Source organism: Neomonachus schauinslandi, chromosome 10 (assembly GCF_002201575.2).
Source record: "Neomonachus schauinslandi chromosome 10, ASM220157v2, whole genome shotgun sequence".
In the NCBI taxonomy this organism is placed as follows: Eukaryota; Metazoa; Chordata; class Mammalia; order Carnivora; family Phocidae; genus Neomonachus; species Neomonachus schauinslandi.
This window is the reverse complement of record NC_058412.1, coordinates 2,390,987-2,407,703: the sequence shown is the minus strand read 5'-3', so window position 1 is coordinate 2,407,703 and position 16,717 is coordinate 2,390,987. Positions and strand designations below refer to the sequence as shown.

The 16,717-nt window shown below is 42.7% G+C and overlaps 1 protein-coding gene across 1 annotated transcript in view; it reads right to left on the bottom strand.

Moving 5' to 3' along the window:
* DCDC2C (doublecortin domain containing 2C) overlaps positions 1 to 16,717 on the bottom strand; it is a 110,979-nt gene that overhangs the window by 20,544 nt on the left and 73,718 nt on the right. The gene's annotated exons all lie outside the window — the stretch shown is intronic.

Below are 16,717 nucleotides of genomic sequence, written 5' to 3'. Positions count from 1 at the left end.
GAAGCAGCATCTCCCTGACCTGCGATCCATAATCCCGGAAGCAGCACCTCCCTGACCTGAGATCCAAAATGCCGGAAGCAGCATCTCCCTGACCTGAGATCCGAAATCCCGGAAGCAGCACCTCCCTGACCTGTCGGTGGGAGTCTCAATCTCCCCCTCGGGGCCCACTGGTGCGTTTCCAGCGAGCGTCCCTCTGCCTCCCGCCCGTGAGTGAGTCAGGAGCGAGATGCTGACAGCCACAGGAGGCACTCCAAGTCCCACCATGAGAGAGGGCAGGACAAACCACACAGAGTTCCCAGGAGAACCCAAAAGGCAGCAGCGGAAGCCACTTTGCAAAGAGACAGAAGCCTGGGACCTCAATCCTCTCCGAAAACAGCAAACAACACAGCAAAGAGATTTACTGTGTGCAAAACGATGGCTGATTTCATCAGGAGACAGGATTTTCAAAATGAAGAAATTGTGCTTTATCTTCAGAGGCATCACATGTATGGAAAATCGCTTTTGCAAAACTTAGCATTGCTTAAAAATGAGGGCTAAATGAGATATTTCCCTATTTGCATTTTATCACTGTTTCCAATAAAACTGTTCAATTTGGCTTGCAGCATCGTGGAAAGCCTGCAGTAAACAATCCGTAAGTCCTTATACGTCTCTAAGATTAAACATTAAAAACTTACTTGCAAAACCCTAGTCACTTCCTTTAAAATGTCATAAATACTTTCTACAACATTTTGCAGAAGTGCGGGGCTCAAAACACAGACACAAGATGACGTCCATTCTTTGCCATGTTGCAGGGTCATTAGCAGGGCACATGGGGCCCTTCTCCAAGGCGCCTGCATCACTGTGATCTGAGCTGGCTTACCCCACCCGTGACTGCCACCCTCCCTTACCCAAAATGCCCCCCAGGAAGTAAGCAGAAAGAATAAAAGGTGTATTGTTTGTCATCAGCTCTGCCTGGGATCTGGTGGGGTCAGAGTAGGGATATTTCACTTAGGTGAGGTTATTTGGGTATTTCCTTGATTTTCAGTTATCCATATTATTAATATGGAAAAATGTTAACTCGACACGTATCAGTGATTGCCTTCATCCCCACTTCAGTTTATATTTCCAAGTTTTGAATTGGAATCCAGTCTAGTCCAAATAGACCTAGAAAGAAAATGTCACTAATAATTCAATAGAAGGTAGACTTTTCCTAAATCTACATTACAATTCCCTGAAAGGACAGAATGGGGGTAAAAGTTTACACCATGAAAATCTCACTGGAAATGCCCTGCAGTTGTAAGGACAGTCCAGGTAGACACACTCTGAAATTAGGTTAAGACCCTTTTTTAAACATCCCTTATAACAATGAACCTCCCTTACACATCATGTATGTGTTCCTCTTTTTCTATGGGATAAAGGCAATGAGATCTTTTAAATAAAATGCTTACTTTTGATATCAAAATTATTTGTTGGGAAAATGACAGGATTTTGGTAAATATTGATGATCATGTAATAACTATGACCTCTTGGAACAATTGAGTACAAGCAAGATAATAAAATGTTTCTAAAAAATGTGAGGTCACAGGATACAAAAATCAAGCTACAGAAATCCATTGCATTCCATGCACTCATAATGAAGCAGCAGAAAGAGAAATTTAGAAAACAGTATCATTTAGAATTGCACAAAAAAATAAAATATCTAGGAATAAACCTAACCAGAGGTGAAAGACCTGTAGTCTGAAAACTATAAAACACTGATGAAAGAAATTGAAGACAACACAAAGAAATGGAAAGACATTCCATGCCCATGGATTGAAAGAACAAATACTGTTAAAATATCTATACGAGGGCGCCTGGGTGGCTCAATCGGTTAAGCAACTGCCTTCGGCTCAGGTCATGATCCTGGAGTCCCGGGATCGAGTCCCACATCGGGCTCCCTGCTCAGCGGGGAGTCTGCTTCTCCCTCTGACCCTCCCCCCTCTCATGTGCTCTCTCTCTCTCATTCTCTCTCTCAAATAAATAAATAAAATCTTTAAAAAAAATTTTAAAATGTCTCTACTACCCAAAGCAGTCTACACATTTAATGCAATCCCTATCTAAATAACAGCAGGATTTTTCACAGAACTAGAACAAACAATACTAAAATTTGTATGGAACCACAAAAGACGCAGAATAGCCAAAACAATCTTGAAAAGTAAAAGCAAAGATGAAGACATCACAATTCCAGACTTCAAGTTATATCACAAAGCTGTTGGGAGCACCTGAGTGGTGCAGTCAGTTAAGCATCCATCTCTTGGCTTCAGCTCAGGTCATGATCTCAAAGTCATGAGATCGAGCTCCACATCAGGCTCTGTGCTCAGCACTGAGTCTCCTTAAAAGACTCTCCCTCCTCTCCCTTTGCCCCTCCCCCTCTCTCAGACAAAAATAAATAAATCAAAAAAATTACACAGCTGTAGTCATCCAGACAGCATGGTATTGACACAAAAATGGACACATAGATCAATGGACAGAATAGAAAGCCCAGAAATAAACCATGATTATATGGTTAATTAATCTTCAGTAAGGGAGTCAAGACTATGCAATGGGACAAAGACAGTCTCTTCAACAAATGGTGTTGGGAAAACTGGTCAGCAACATGCAAAAGAATGAAACTGGACCACTTTCTTACACCATACACAAAAATAAACTCAAAATGGACAAAGGACCTAGATGCGAGACCTGAAACCATAAAAATCCTAGAAGAGAGCACAAGCAGTAATTTCTCTGACATCAGCCATAACAGCTTTTTTCCTAGAGATGTCTCCTGAGGTAAGGGAAACAAAAGCAAAAATAAACTGTTGGGACTACATCAAAATAGAAACCTTCTGAAGGAAACAATCAACAAAACTAAAAGGCAACCTACTGAATGACATATCTGATTAAGGGTTAGTATTAAAAATATATGAACAATGATCCAGCAATTGCACTACTGGGTATTTACCCCAAAGATACAAAAGTAGGGATCCGAAGGGGTACGTGCACCCCGATGTTTATAGCAGCAATGTCCACAATAGCCAAACTGTGGAAAGAGCCAAGATGTCCATCAACAGATGAATGGATAAAGAAGATGTGGTATATATATACAATGGAATATTATGCAGCCATCAAAAGGAACGAGATCTTGCCATTTGCAACGACGTGGATGGAACTGGAGGGTATTTTGTTGAGTGAAATAAGTCAAACAGAGAAAGACATGTATCATATGATCTCACTGATATGAGGAATTCTTAATCTCAGGAAACAAACTGAGGGTTGCTGGAGTGGGGGGTGGGGTGGGAAGGATGGGGTGACTGGGTGATAGACACTGGGGAGGGTATGTGCTCTGGTAAGCGCTGTGAATTTTGCAAGACTGTTGAATCTCAGATCTGTACCTCTGAAACAAATAATGCAATATATATTAAGAAAAAAAAAGAAGAAGAAGGTAGCAGGAGGGGAAGAATGAAGCGGGGGAAATCAGAGGGGTAGACGAACCATGAGAGATGATGGACTCTGAAAAACAAACAGGGTTCTAGAGGGGAGGGGGGTGGGGGGATGGGTTAGCCTGGTGATGGGTATTGAGGAGGGCACATTCTGCACGGAGCACTGGGTGTTATGCACAAACAATGAATCATGGAACACTTCATCTAAAACTAATGATGTAATGTATGGGGATTAACATAAGAATAAAAAAAAATTAAAAAAAAAAATATGAACAACATATACAACTCAACACTCAAAAAAAAAAAAAACAAATAATCCAATTAAAAATGGGCAAAAGACATGAGCAGACATTTCTCCAAAGACAACATACAAATGGCCAACAGACACATAAAAAGATGTCCAACATCACTGATTATCAGGGAAATGCAAATCAAAACCACGATGAGATATCACATCACACCTGTCAGAATGACTAGAATCGAAAACACAAGAAACAAAAAGTGTCGGTGAGGATGCGGAGAAAAAGGACCCTCATGCACTGTTGGTGGGAACACAAACTGGTAGAGCCACTCTGGAAAACAGTATGGAGGGTCCTCAAAAAGTTAAAAAATAAAACTACCCTAAAAAAAAAAAAAAAGAACTACCCTCTGATCTATTAATCGCACTGCTGGTATTTACCCAAAATACAAAAACACTAATTCAAAGTGATACATGAACCACTATGTTTATTGCAGCATTATTTACAGTAGCCAAATTATGGAAACAGCCTGTGTCCATTGATTGATAAATGGATAAAGAAGTGGTATGTATACAATGAAATATTACTAAGCCATAAAAAAATAATGAAATCTTATCATTTGCAATGGCATGGATAACCCTAAACCCTAAAGAGTATAATGCTAAGTGAAATAAGTCAGACAGATACTGTATGACTTCACTCATATGTGGAATTTAAGAAACAAAACAAATGAACAAAGGGGAAAAAAGAGACAAACCAAGAAACAAACTCTTAACTACAGAGAACAAACAGATGGTTACCAGAGGGGAGGTGGGTGGGAGGAACATGTAAAATTAAAAAAAAAAACAAAAAACCATTTACTAGGAAAATGGCAGGATTTCAGTAAATATTGATGATAATGTAATAACTACGACCTCTTGGAAAAATCAAGTTCAAGCAAGATAAGAAAATGTTTTTAAAAAATGTGTCTGCTCCTGCTGAGTCCTTCCTTTGTGGATTTGCTGTCATCCTTAAGGTGGAGTTTTAAAAATCAGAAGCCAAGAAATAAAATAAGGGGCAACACATACAACAGAATAGAAAGTAGCTCCTCAGTAAATTAGGCACAAAGGAGAAAAAGGGGAATAGCTCCTCTCTAAAAACGGAGGGAAATTTCAGCTGCAGAGACAGAAAACAAATTTTGATTCTCATTTTAAATGTCTGTTTCCTGAAAATCTCAAATGTAGCCAATCACCAATTACCTTTTGAGTACCTACTATGTGCCCTAGGCTCTGCTGGTCACTGCTGAGGGCTGCAGGGAACGTAAGGTGTGGTCTTTACGATGAAGAAATACATGGTTGTACTGAGGGACTAATTAAAAAATAGGAAATGCATGCCCCGTGAGACAGCAAATAACAAATCTATAAAATTCAATGTTAATAACTGTGTATAATAACTTCGTTAACACAGAGTAAGTTGTGCAGGATCTCAAAAACTGACAAAGCTTGGAGTGCCAATGATGGTTTCACAGAAGTGGTCAGACTTAGGTAGGGACAGTAAAGGTTTGAAAAGAGCAGGGACATAGTTAAAGGGGAAAAGGTGTGCAGGTGTAAACAGAGTCAGGAGAGCAGTATGACACCAGGAGTTGACCAATATCAATCAGCACTGAGGCACAGAGCCAGAGGGAAGACTCAGATCCAGGAACGTTGGAAAGTAGGCACCGAGTGGTGACTTTTTAGGGAAGAAAAAAGGTGCCATGACAGAGACAAGGAGGAACCGAGTGGCATTGAGGACACGTCCTACTTGAGGGGACATCTAAGTGGAAATGCAGAGGCTCATAAACATCACAAGGTTCTACGTGCTATGAGGGTCTGGAAGAACTGAGGTCATCCAAGTTTCCATTAAAGACAAGGGGCTGAAATGGCATTTGGAAACAGAAGGGGGACCAGAGAGGAAGGTCAACGCAACTCAAATAATTTCAGTCATCAGGGTAAAGTCCCCATGAGGGAAGCAACAGAGAGGAGAACCAGAATGACAGAATGTGAGGTCTCTGCTTGGGGGTGGGCCAAGAGAGAGAAGTCAACCAGCCTTTGGGACAAGAGAGTGTCCTGCCAAGGAATGGAGGAGTTTGATGACTGAGAGATGGATACACAGTGTCAAGAAAAATTGAAGGATAGAACAGCAGATGAGAAATGTTCGCTGAGTCCCATCACAGGGCAGCAACTATAGGAGAGGCAGGGGTGGGGCCAATGGGGAGAGACAGGATGAGAGTGGAAGGGTCTCCTGTAGCACCCTGACATGGGGCTACACACAAAGCAAATGATGACAAGCTCCCTAGGTCAGCGAATAAAGACAGGCGAGTACACCTGCTGGACAGCCATGCTGGAGGCCACTGTGCCGGAGGCCACCATGCTGGATGGCCACCATGCTGGATGGCCACTGTGCTGGAGGCCACCATGCTGGAGGCCACCGGGCTGGATGGCCACCGTGCTGGAGGCCACCAGGCTGGAGGCCACCAGGCTGGATGGCCACCGTGCTGGATGGCCACCGTGCTGGAGGCCACCATGCTGGAGGCCACCAGGCTGGATGGCCACCGGGCTGGATGGCCACCGTGCTGGAGGCCACCGGGCTGGATGGCCACCGTGCTGGATGGCCAGGACAACTTCTCAAAGCAGGCACCTCTGCTACTGGACAGCAAGACAAACATCCATGAGTGGGGGGAAGAGTGATGACACTGACAAGGCAGACAGAAATCACAGGCACAGCGACCCTCACAAGTGGCGAGAAAAGAAATTTTGGAGAAGGATGGAGGATGGGCTCATTTAGGAAATAAGAGGATGTGTCTTCCTCTGGGGCTCGAAGCCACAGTCCAACTCAAAGGCAACCTCGGGATGCTGAGCAAGAGGCCATCCTAGGAGTCTCTCCAGGCTGAAATGGCCACCTCTACCTCGCTTGCATCCAGAGACGCCATATCTGACTCTCATCCCAGAGTTCCAAAAAATTATCAGAAGCTGCTGAAGGGCCACCTTCATTTACTTTTAGAAACACACAGGCTGGAAAAGAGTAGAAAAGTTGGTCCTGGAACATATAGATGAAGATCTGGACAAGATCATTGTCACCAAAAGGTGCAGGTGAGCCACCCAAGCGTCCGAGGGCTTGAGGAAGAGCAAACAAACCTGCACGGAGCCAAAGCACACTCGGTCTCCACAGGCAGCAGCCTTTCTGCAGGACCCAGGACAGGACAGCTGCCACTCATGCTCCGGCGACCGAGCCTGCACTGTCCTGTCTCTGAACCTTGCACAGAGCCTTGTGCAACTGAACAGGCTCTGAACGCAGAGTACACCCTCACTGGATGTCTGCAACTGGTTTCAGGCATTTCTATTGCAATAGGGAATTTCCTAAAATCACAATATTGAGAGAAGTAAGGTGATGTTTCCATTTGCTCCTCAGTAATAAGAAAGGACTGGATAAGAGTCGTTTCTAGCGGGGCGCCTGGGTGGCTCAGTCGTTAAGCGTCTGCCTTCGGCTCAGGTCATGATCCCAGGGTCCTGGGATCGAGCCCCACGTCGGGCTCCCTGCTCTGCGGGAAGCCTGCTTCTCCCTCTCCCGCTCCCCCTGCTTGTGTTCCCTCTCTCGCTGTGTCTCTCTCTGTCAAATAAATAAATAAAATCTTAAAAAAAAAAAAAAAAGAGTCGTTTCTAGGGGTGCTTCTGGCTCAGACTTTTTTTTACGATTTATTTATTTGAGAGAGAGAGCGAGCACGCATGCACACGTGAACAGGGGTAAGAGCAGAGGGAGAGAGAATCTCGAGCAGAGGGAGAGAGAATCTCAAGCAGACTCCCTGCTGAGCACAGAGTCCTACATGGGGCTCAATCCCACAACCCCGAGATCATGACCTGAGCCAAAATCCAGACTCAGGCTCAACCGACTGAGCCACCCAGACACCCCTGGCTCAGACTTGTAAGATCTCGCGGGCCCAGCATCCTCCAGGGACGAGGCCTGGGCAGCGAGCCAGCTGCTGGCCTGATCAGGCCTGTTGGTCAGTGCCAGGTGTGTAGGCTTCATGACACGCATGTGGACAAGAGTGACAAAGAAGGTTGGATATCGCACAGGCTTCGGAATCAGAGGATGGAACCGAAGGACGTTTAGGAGTGTTTGACTCCACCCCAAATAGATGTACGTTTGCTGAAATTCGCATGCATTCTCTGCCCATGATCTTCGCCAATCTGTGAAATGCATTACGTAAGGCATTTCAATGCAAGGTATAAATTTGTTCTTTGACTTATCACAAGTTCAAAAAAATAAAGCCTGTTTTCTCTGTACTCATTCTATTTACAAGCAAAAATGTGAATTTTATTTATAGAACATTTTTTTGTACTGCTGTGGGTTCTCCTCCTTCGGTACCAATATAGACAAACCCCGAAGATGAATAAAGAACATGCCTTGACTTGACTCGATATCACATGGCTTCACGGAGGGCGCCTCCAAGCAATCTCAAGGGCAGAGCTCGGTTCTGAGTTACAGGTACCCGAGCATTTCTCATCTCCGCTTTCTCCCAGGGAAAAGCTGCCAGGTTCACAGAAGATAATGTGGAATCAAGAGAAAAGGCCCCTAAACAATCTCATTGTCAATTCAAACGGCTCACGGGCCTTCCAGCTCCCTTCCTCTTCCTGTTTTTGATTTTCTTTTCTCTAACCTACTCATGGGTGAAGATATTTTTTTCTCCAAAATATGGCTGTCAATTGTGGGTAACTAAGTAATAAATTCACCTAAAAGTACCTTCCTGGAGTGTGGTGTAGGCACCAGTAAAGGTTTCTCATTAAACTTTCCCAGAAATGAGAATTTAAAATGCTACTTTCTGTGTCCAAAAATTATATTTATGGCCCTATGTTACACAAACCTAAACTCCAGATTGCTTGGTACCATACAAAACATTGTAAATTGACCACGTATATTTTTGTAATTAAGAATAATTCATACATTTTAAAAGTTATAGACAGCATCTCTACAACTCACATGGAAAACCAAGTAAATATGAATAAAATGCTTTCCTTTTGTGACTGCAATGGTTTGTGCGCTATGTGGTGATATTTTAATTTCTGGGTGGTGCTGTTGGTTGAGCTTCTGACTCTTGGTTTCGGCTCAGGTCATGATCTCATGCATTGTGGGACCAAGCCCCGCATCAGGTTCTGTGCTCAGTGGGGAGTCTGCTTCTCTCCACCTCCCTCTGACCCTCCCCCACTCTCTCTCTCTAAAAAAAAAAAAAAAAAATTTTTAAAAACCTGTCCACCTGAAACCAGCAGGAGTGTGAGAAGAGAACCACCCATGGAGAACAGAAATTGGCCACAAGGCCCCCACTCTGGGGCCAGGCTCACAATTGAGGGGACCACCTCGCTGAATGCAGAAAGACCCTCTCTTGGGTCCTGTTTCTGCTACTTATGCATTATAAGTTGGGCATAAAGTTCTATTAAATTTTTTGCTCTCACCCCATAGAAGGTAACTCTGCTGACACCTTTAATTAAGCATTTGCTTGCACCTGGTGCTATTCTTGTCTATGTCCTAGCAGATGGCTCCAAGTAAAGAGTTTGGTCCATCTGCTAGAAATCAATTTTCTATAACAGATAGCATCGTAGACAACTGATGAATGAGAAAACAAACTAATAAGTGAACAGCCGACACCAGCTGATGAGGAGCAGGGCGCCTCCCTCAGCATCTGGCTGAATGGGTCCTCCCTTCTTCCCTGCACAGTGACAAGGGTGGCAGACCCATCGGAGATACACTGGACCCAGCCGGAAGCTGCAGGGAGCTGGGGGCCATCCTGTGCCAGAGGCAGCCGCTGGAGGGAAGTCTCCCTGCTGCACACACAGGGCTGTGAGAGGGGTGAGGACAGGCAGGCCCCGCAGGGAGCAGGAGGGTCCTCAGACCAGAAACCAGGAGTGAAGTGTGGACGCTTCCCAGACAGAAGGCGATAGAAGAAACTGGCCTGCACCTGCTGGCATCTTCCTAGCATCACTGAGGTACGATGGACAAGTAACAACTGTGTATATTCAGGTGGTAGACATCGTGGTGTTTAAGGAGTACTGCTTTGCAGTGGTGACCGCAGACAAGTTAATGAGCACATCCATCTCGCATAGACACCTGCTTTGCATGTATGGTGAGAACACGTAAGATCTGCTCTCAAGTAAACGATACAGTGTTGTTAACTACAGATTCCCAGGCTTATTCTTCTTATGACTCGCCAATCCTCTTACTTGCTACTACTCTAGACTGGAATGAAACCTTTCATCTCCCCCTCCAGGTCCCTAACTGTGATTTCTAAAATTGTCATGAATTCAACACAAGTGTTTCAATGGAGCTCCCCACATGAAAAAATAGATTGGTTCATCCTATTATAAAACATATATTCAATACATTATGTTTTATTAATGAAGACCATTACACAGGAAAAAAAAATATATATATATATATATAGTTGAAGGTAAAGCATCTCTTCTATTTTAAAGTGCAAATTTCTCTTTTTGTTTGAATCCAAATGAATCTTCTATGTATACAAGAATCCAAGCCTTATTTTTCTAGAACCATGTAATTCCCTAAAAATTTCATTATTTTTTTTTAATATTTAATTCACCATATCCCACTTAGCATTATTGATGACTTACACTTAGCTTTTGAGACTCCAGTGTTGATCAATATGAACCTCGTCTCTCAGGGAAGCAATAAAATACTTAGCAGTAGTGACAGAATGGTATCAAGATAATAAAGAGAAAAAAATGGGAAAGATCCTGCACAGGCAATGAATTTCAAAAATCAATTAAAGAATCAATGCTGTTTTCATTTTGTCACAAAAACCCTGAGTCAGAGACAATGCTAGATCAAAAACTCCCTGGTTTTATTGGCATTTCTGGCAATGTTAATTAAATGAAAACCGTCTCCTGATTGACTGATAAAGCATACAACAAGAGCGAATCACGGCTACAGGTTTGTGCACCCATTTACCGTAGCAAGATGCTTACACCGTGTTTCCAGCTGTAGCTGTAAGCGAAGGAAAATGCCTCATGTTCTGAGCTTAGCATTTATTAAATATGTTAAATCATTTAACTATGATTTATGTCAGTTGATATAAACCATTACTTTGATTATTTTTTAAAAGGTCTCACTGTTTTGTCACTCATTTTATAGCTAGGGATGTATCAAGTACTCACTTTTCTTATCTGATCTTGCCAGGCATCAGGACCACTGTTTCCAGCCTCGGTGACCACTTAGGTCACCTTGTAGGGGAAGTGCCTGTTTCCTTCCAAACCCCTTGTCCTGTGAGACTTGATTCTCAATGAATGTCTAAGCACAGCAGGATTTGGGGTGGAGTCATAATGTCAAGAAAACCAGAAAACAAAATAGAATATGACTCTCTTTTTTAAGAAAATAAGCACCCAGCTTTTATCTATGATAGCTAACTCCTATAACTATGGGACCAAAATTACCCACTGTTTTGTTCTATTTTGTTTTTCAATTTTCTTATGACTTCACCCAAATTCATATTGTATTTTGAAATTTCCAACTTTTCAACAACATAAACACTGAAGACTGGAACTTCTCTCTCTCCTGCCAAATTCAAGTCCTAAAATTCCCAGGCATGTTTGGTGAAGAGTTTTTTTTAACAAGCCGTGCTCCTTGGCAGGTAAGGAGGGGAGGCTCTGAGCAGGAGGTGACCATTCAGTAGGGAAAAACACAGAACAGGGAGTTATTGAAAACCTGAAAGCACACACAAAATAACGGGACAACTGGGGAAAGTGACATATTACAATAGCCAGCACAGTCGCTAGAAGCAGACAACACTAAGAAATAACCAGATGGGCGATTCAGACTGCTGAACCAGGTGAAGATCGACGTTGGGGGGAGACTGGAAATCAAACCAGAAACAAGCCCAGAGGTCAAGTATGAGAATCAGTGCCACACTGCACGGCGTTCCTTCAGGAGAAGCCAGGTCCGGCCCTCTGCTGCCAGGGAACACAGTGCCACCCCACCGAGGAGCTCACACCTGCACAGATAGGCATCCTCCGACCATCTTCTGACCATCCTCTGACCATCTGCAGCTGCTTCCCCTCACCTGGGCCCCGCTTCTTCCCACTGCCCGCACTATCAACATCACTTCCCCAGGGAAGGAAGATCAAACGATGAACTTGCCAAAACACATCACCTCATTGTGCAGCAGACAGGAGCCTTGCCACTTAGAGATGTGTTCTAATCCTAATCAAGGGCAAATAACCTGCAGACAGAATGATTCTCGATTCTTCATCACCAAATCAGAGACTGGATAGCAGATTATAATGTTCACTTAGCATTCTAAATGTTTCCATTTATAGACATCAAGATTTTATTAGAGCGGGTGACAAATATATATATATAAAACTTTACATGTATCTCAAGGAATAAGTTTAATAACTAACAGACATAAGTTCTAGTCATATGTTGTGTGATATAATTTTTTTCTTGTTTTTCCAACAGGCTACAATATAAATGTTTTGAAGGCAGACAAAATCTGCTATTTTTCTGTCACACTGACAGCATTTAACACAGAAAGCTCAACAGTTTTGAGGTGTGGGCCACAGTTGCCATCACCACCCATTCAAAGGGACTCTGGCTTGATCTCATCATACATTGTCATGAAACACACAGAATGCCCCTCTAAAAGGTGATAGATCATTTCATAAATCGATGAGTACATATGCTAAAAATCTTACTTTAAGGTACTTTTTTTACACACTTATTATTAATCACTTTATGCTTGATATTTGAAGCCTTTGAGGAAAAAATGTCACAATCATCATTTCATCATTTTACACACTCTGAACCTGGAACTTGTCACTATGGCAACCTGTCTCGATGCCTCTAAATCATAAATGACCCATGTGTTCATGTGATACCCTAAAATGCAAAACTTAAATAAAACCACCAAAATGCACACCTAGAGCATTCCCATTGTTCTCTGATACATTTCAGAGACTATCAGTCTAATGCAGGATGGAATAATTCAACATCTGGTTTCATGGCTTATGTTTTATTTGCATTTTTAAATGTATCACTGGGTAAATTATTCCTTCTGTTTTCTTAAGCCTCTCAAGTTTTTACCCCAATAACAAAATATATCTAATGAGAAATCAAATGGAATATTTATTCCAGTAAAAGAGAAATGAAATTGTCTTTTTTTGATCCTGGCATGAGATCCAAGGGTCAAAATAGATGATACCCAAAGCAAAACCTGTAACATTGCTCTGAAGGAACCCCACATAAGCACGATTCATATGTTGTCTTGTTGGTTGTTTAGGGTTTTTCTTTTTTTTTTTTTTAAGATTTTATTTATTCATTTGAGACACAGAGAAACAGAGAGAGAGAGAGAGAGAGAGCATGAGCAGGGAGAGAGGCAGAGGGAGAGGGGGAAGCAGAATCCCTGCTGAGCCAGGAGCCCAATGTGGGCCTCGATCCCAAGGACCCTGGAATCATGACCTGAGCTGAAGGCAGACACTTAACCATCTGAGCCACCCAGGCGCCCCTGGGGTTTTTCTTAATGTGAGTGGTATCTCTGATCAAAAATGTTTAAATCCATTTCTAATAAGTAAAATCAAAATTCTGAAGTATACTAAGAAAAACTTAAAAATACTGAAAATATCCTAAATATTGATTCATAGTATTAATTAAAATAATGTTTTATTATCAGCAAAGTCATGATCCCTTTAAGACACTATGTAAAAAATTAATGGAAAATAGCCCTTAAGAATATACACAAAAGGGGCGCCTGGGTGGCTCAGATGGTTAAGCGTCTGCCTTCGGCTCAGGTCATGATCCCAGGGTCCTGGGATCGAGTCCCGCATCGGGCTCCCTGCTAGGCAGGGAGCCTGCTTCTCTCCCTCTGCCTCTGCCTCTCTCTCTGACTTTCATGAATAAATAAATTTAAAAAAAAAAAAAAAGAATATACACAAAAGTGAAAACAGATTCTAAGCAGAAGAATTGGATGCTTTTACTATTTTTTATCTGTATTTATTAATAATTCTATAATAAATATGATTTTTTATAATTTGGTAATGTATTCTTAATTTTAAGACATGGGATATCATAGAAGAAAATTCAATTTCACAAAATAACTAATGCCAAGAGTGAGTAAGGCACTGTGTATGCCTGGTGCTGAGAAAAATGAAAATATAGGGGTGCCTGGTGGCTCAGTCTGTTAAGTGTCCAACTCTTGATTTCGGCTCAGGTCATGATCTCGGAGTCGTGGGACCAAGCCCTGCATCAGGCTCTGCACTGGGTGTGGAGTCTGCTTGAGATTCTCTCCCTCTCCCTCTGCTCCTCCCCCGTCCTCTCTCTTTCTTTCTCTCTCTCAAAAAAATTTTTAAACAAAGAAAAATGAAAATATAAATAAAATGAAGTTCTTCCTTCTAAGGACTTTAATCTCTGGTAGGAATCACAGAAAGGAGAATAACTGTCCCTATAATTTACTCCCTTCCCACTGGAGAAGGCACTTCATGGCTATTTCTAATCTTTATATGGACTTCACAGGTTAGAAGTTATCCCAATTTTGCAGATAAGGAACCTGAGGCTCAGGGCAGAAAACTGCACCCCGACACAGCTTACATGTGTCCAGAGTTTGCCCTCTTCACTCCATCACGTTTACCAGCACTTTCAGACTAATAGCAAGGAACACATACGGCAAACAAACGATATATTTTCCAAAGAATTTCTTGACACTAAAGTCTGAGAGACTGTTATCTGAGCTCACAGGGTCATCTCCCTGAACACCCATGGTAGCTTTCCCAGCAAAGTGCAGATGAGTTGGTTGCTGAACATTCCAAGGGACGGAATTTGAGATAACAAAATTGGTGACACTGATTTTAACGAGACAATTACAAGTGGGAATAGCCAAGTGTCTAATTTCCAACTGAAAAACACTTTCATTAAAATACTGGAAACACCAAACTGTATGGAGGTTCCTCAAAAAGTTGAAAATAGAGCTACCATATGATCCAGCAATTGCACTACTGGGTATTTACCCCAAAGATACAAAAGTAGGGATCCGAAGGGGTACGTGCACCCCGATGTTTATAGCAGCAATGTCCACAATAGCCAAACTGTGGAAAGAGCCAAGATGTCCATCAACAGATGAATGGATAAAGAAGATGTGGTATATATATACAATGGAATATTATGCAGCCATCAAAAGGAATGAGATCTTGCCATTTGCAACGACGTGGATGGAACTGGAGGGTATTATGTTGAGTGAAATAAGTCAAACAGAGAAAGACATGTATCATATGATCTCACTGATATGAGGAATTCTTAATTGCAGGAAACAAACTGAGGGTTGCTGGAGTGGGGGGTGGGGTGGGAGGGATGGGGTGACTGGGTGATAGACACTGGGGAGGGAATGTGCTCTGGTAAGCGCTGTGAATTGTGCAAGACTGTTGAATCTCAGATCTGTACCTCTGAAACAAATAATGCAATATATGTTAAGGAAAAAAAAAAAGAAGAAGAAGAAGGTAGCGGGAGGGGAAGAATGAAGCGGGGGAAATCGGAGGGGTAGACGAACCATGAGAGACGATGGACTCTGAAAAACAAACAGGGTTCTAGAGGGGAGGGGAGTGGGAGGATGGGTTAGCCTGGTGGTGGGTATTGAGGAGGGCACGTTCTGCATGGAGCACTGGGTGTTATGCACAAACAATGAATCATGGAACACTTCATCTAAAACTAATGATGTAATGTATGGGGATTAACATAAGAATAAAAAAAATAAAAAAAATAAAAAAAAATAAATACTGCAAACACCATTTTAAACACAGATATGTTGCACTTTTCAAGAACTTGCAAACCCATTTTCTCGATCAATTCTTTTGAGGTAAGTAAATCTATAAATATGTAAAATAATTGTTGGTTGGGTTAATGAAGTGCAGAGAGGTAAACTTACTGAACAAGGGGCACCTCGAAAGTTTGCAGAAGAGCTAGGACGGGAATACAGCACTTCCACGTGGCCACATGCATATCTGCACACAACAGGTGCATCTGCATGCAATGGTGTACTTGCTTCCACGTGGCTGCATGCACATCTGCACACGACAGGTGTACTCACTTCCACATGGATGCGTGCACATCTGCACGCAACAGGTGCATCTGCTTCCACAAAGCTGCACGCACATCTGCACGCAAAGGTGCATCTGCTTCCACAAAGCTGCATGCACATCTGCACGCAACAGGTGTATTCTCAGACGGTGTGCGCGCCCCACCCCAGGTTCTGTCAGGATTCTTTTACAATTCAGTTATCTCTGAGAACATAAATAAAAATCATAACATCAAGCACATTTCATACATGTTATCTCTAATCCTGGAGGTTGATTTTGCTATAAATAAACCATCAAACTTCAGAGGAAGAGACTGAGCTCTGATTTTCTACAGCATTATCCCAAGGTTCATGTGGGGGAAGTGATGGACAGAGCGTTCTACTGCAGGTGGATTTCATGTCAAAACCCAAGTGGTTTTCCCATGCTGGTTTTGATTAGGTAACCTTCCCAAATATTAGTATTTATGGCCCAAGTTTTCCATGGAGTGACAAGGAGTCTAAGTGAACTAAGGAATAAGTAAATAAAATCTTGCATACTCAGACAAAAATCATCATGGTCACTTAATCATCTAACAAATAACAGTGAGACTTCTTTTTTAAGTAGACTCTGCTCCCAGTGTGGAGCCCAACTCGGGGCTTGAACTCACGACCCTGAGACCAAGACATGAGCTGAGATCAAGAGTCAGATGTTTAACTGACTGAGCCACCCAGGCGCCCAACAATGAGACTTTGATTCTGTGAAGGACAGAGCTACTGCCAGGAGGGCAGGACCGTGGAGATGGACGTGTCCCTGCCTGCCACGTGGGGCCAGCTATCTAGCAGAGCCACACCTTCCCAGGGCGCTGGGAGTGTCACAGCTGTGGGGAGCCTGTCCTCCTCCTGTGGCCCCACATGTTGACACATTCATCCTTAGCCCAAGGGCCAGAGACCGAAGGTGAAGGTTTAGGGCTTCCTGGAAAGCC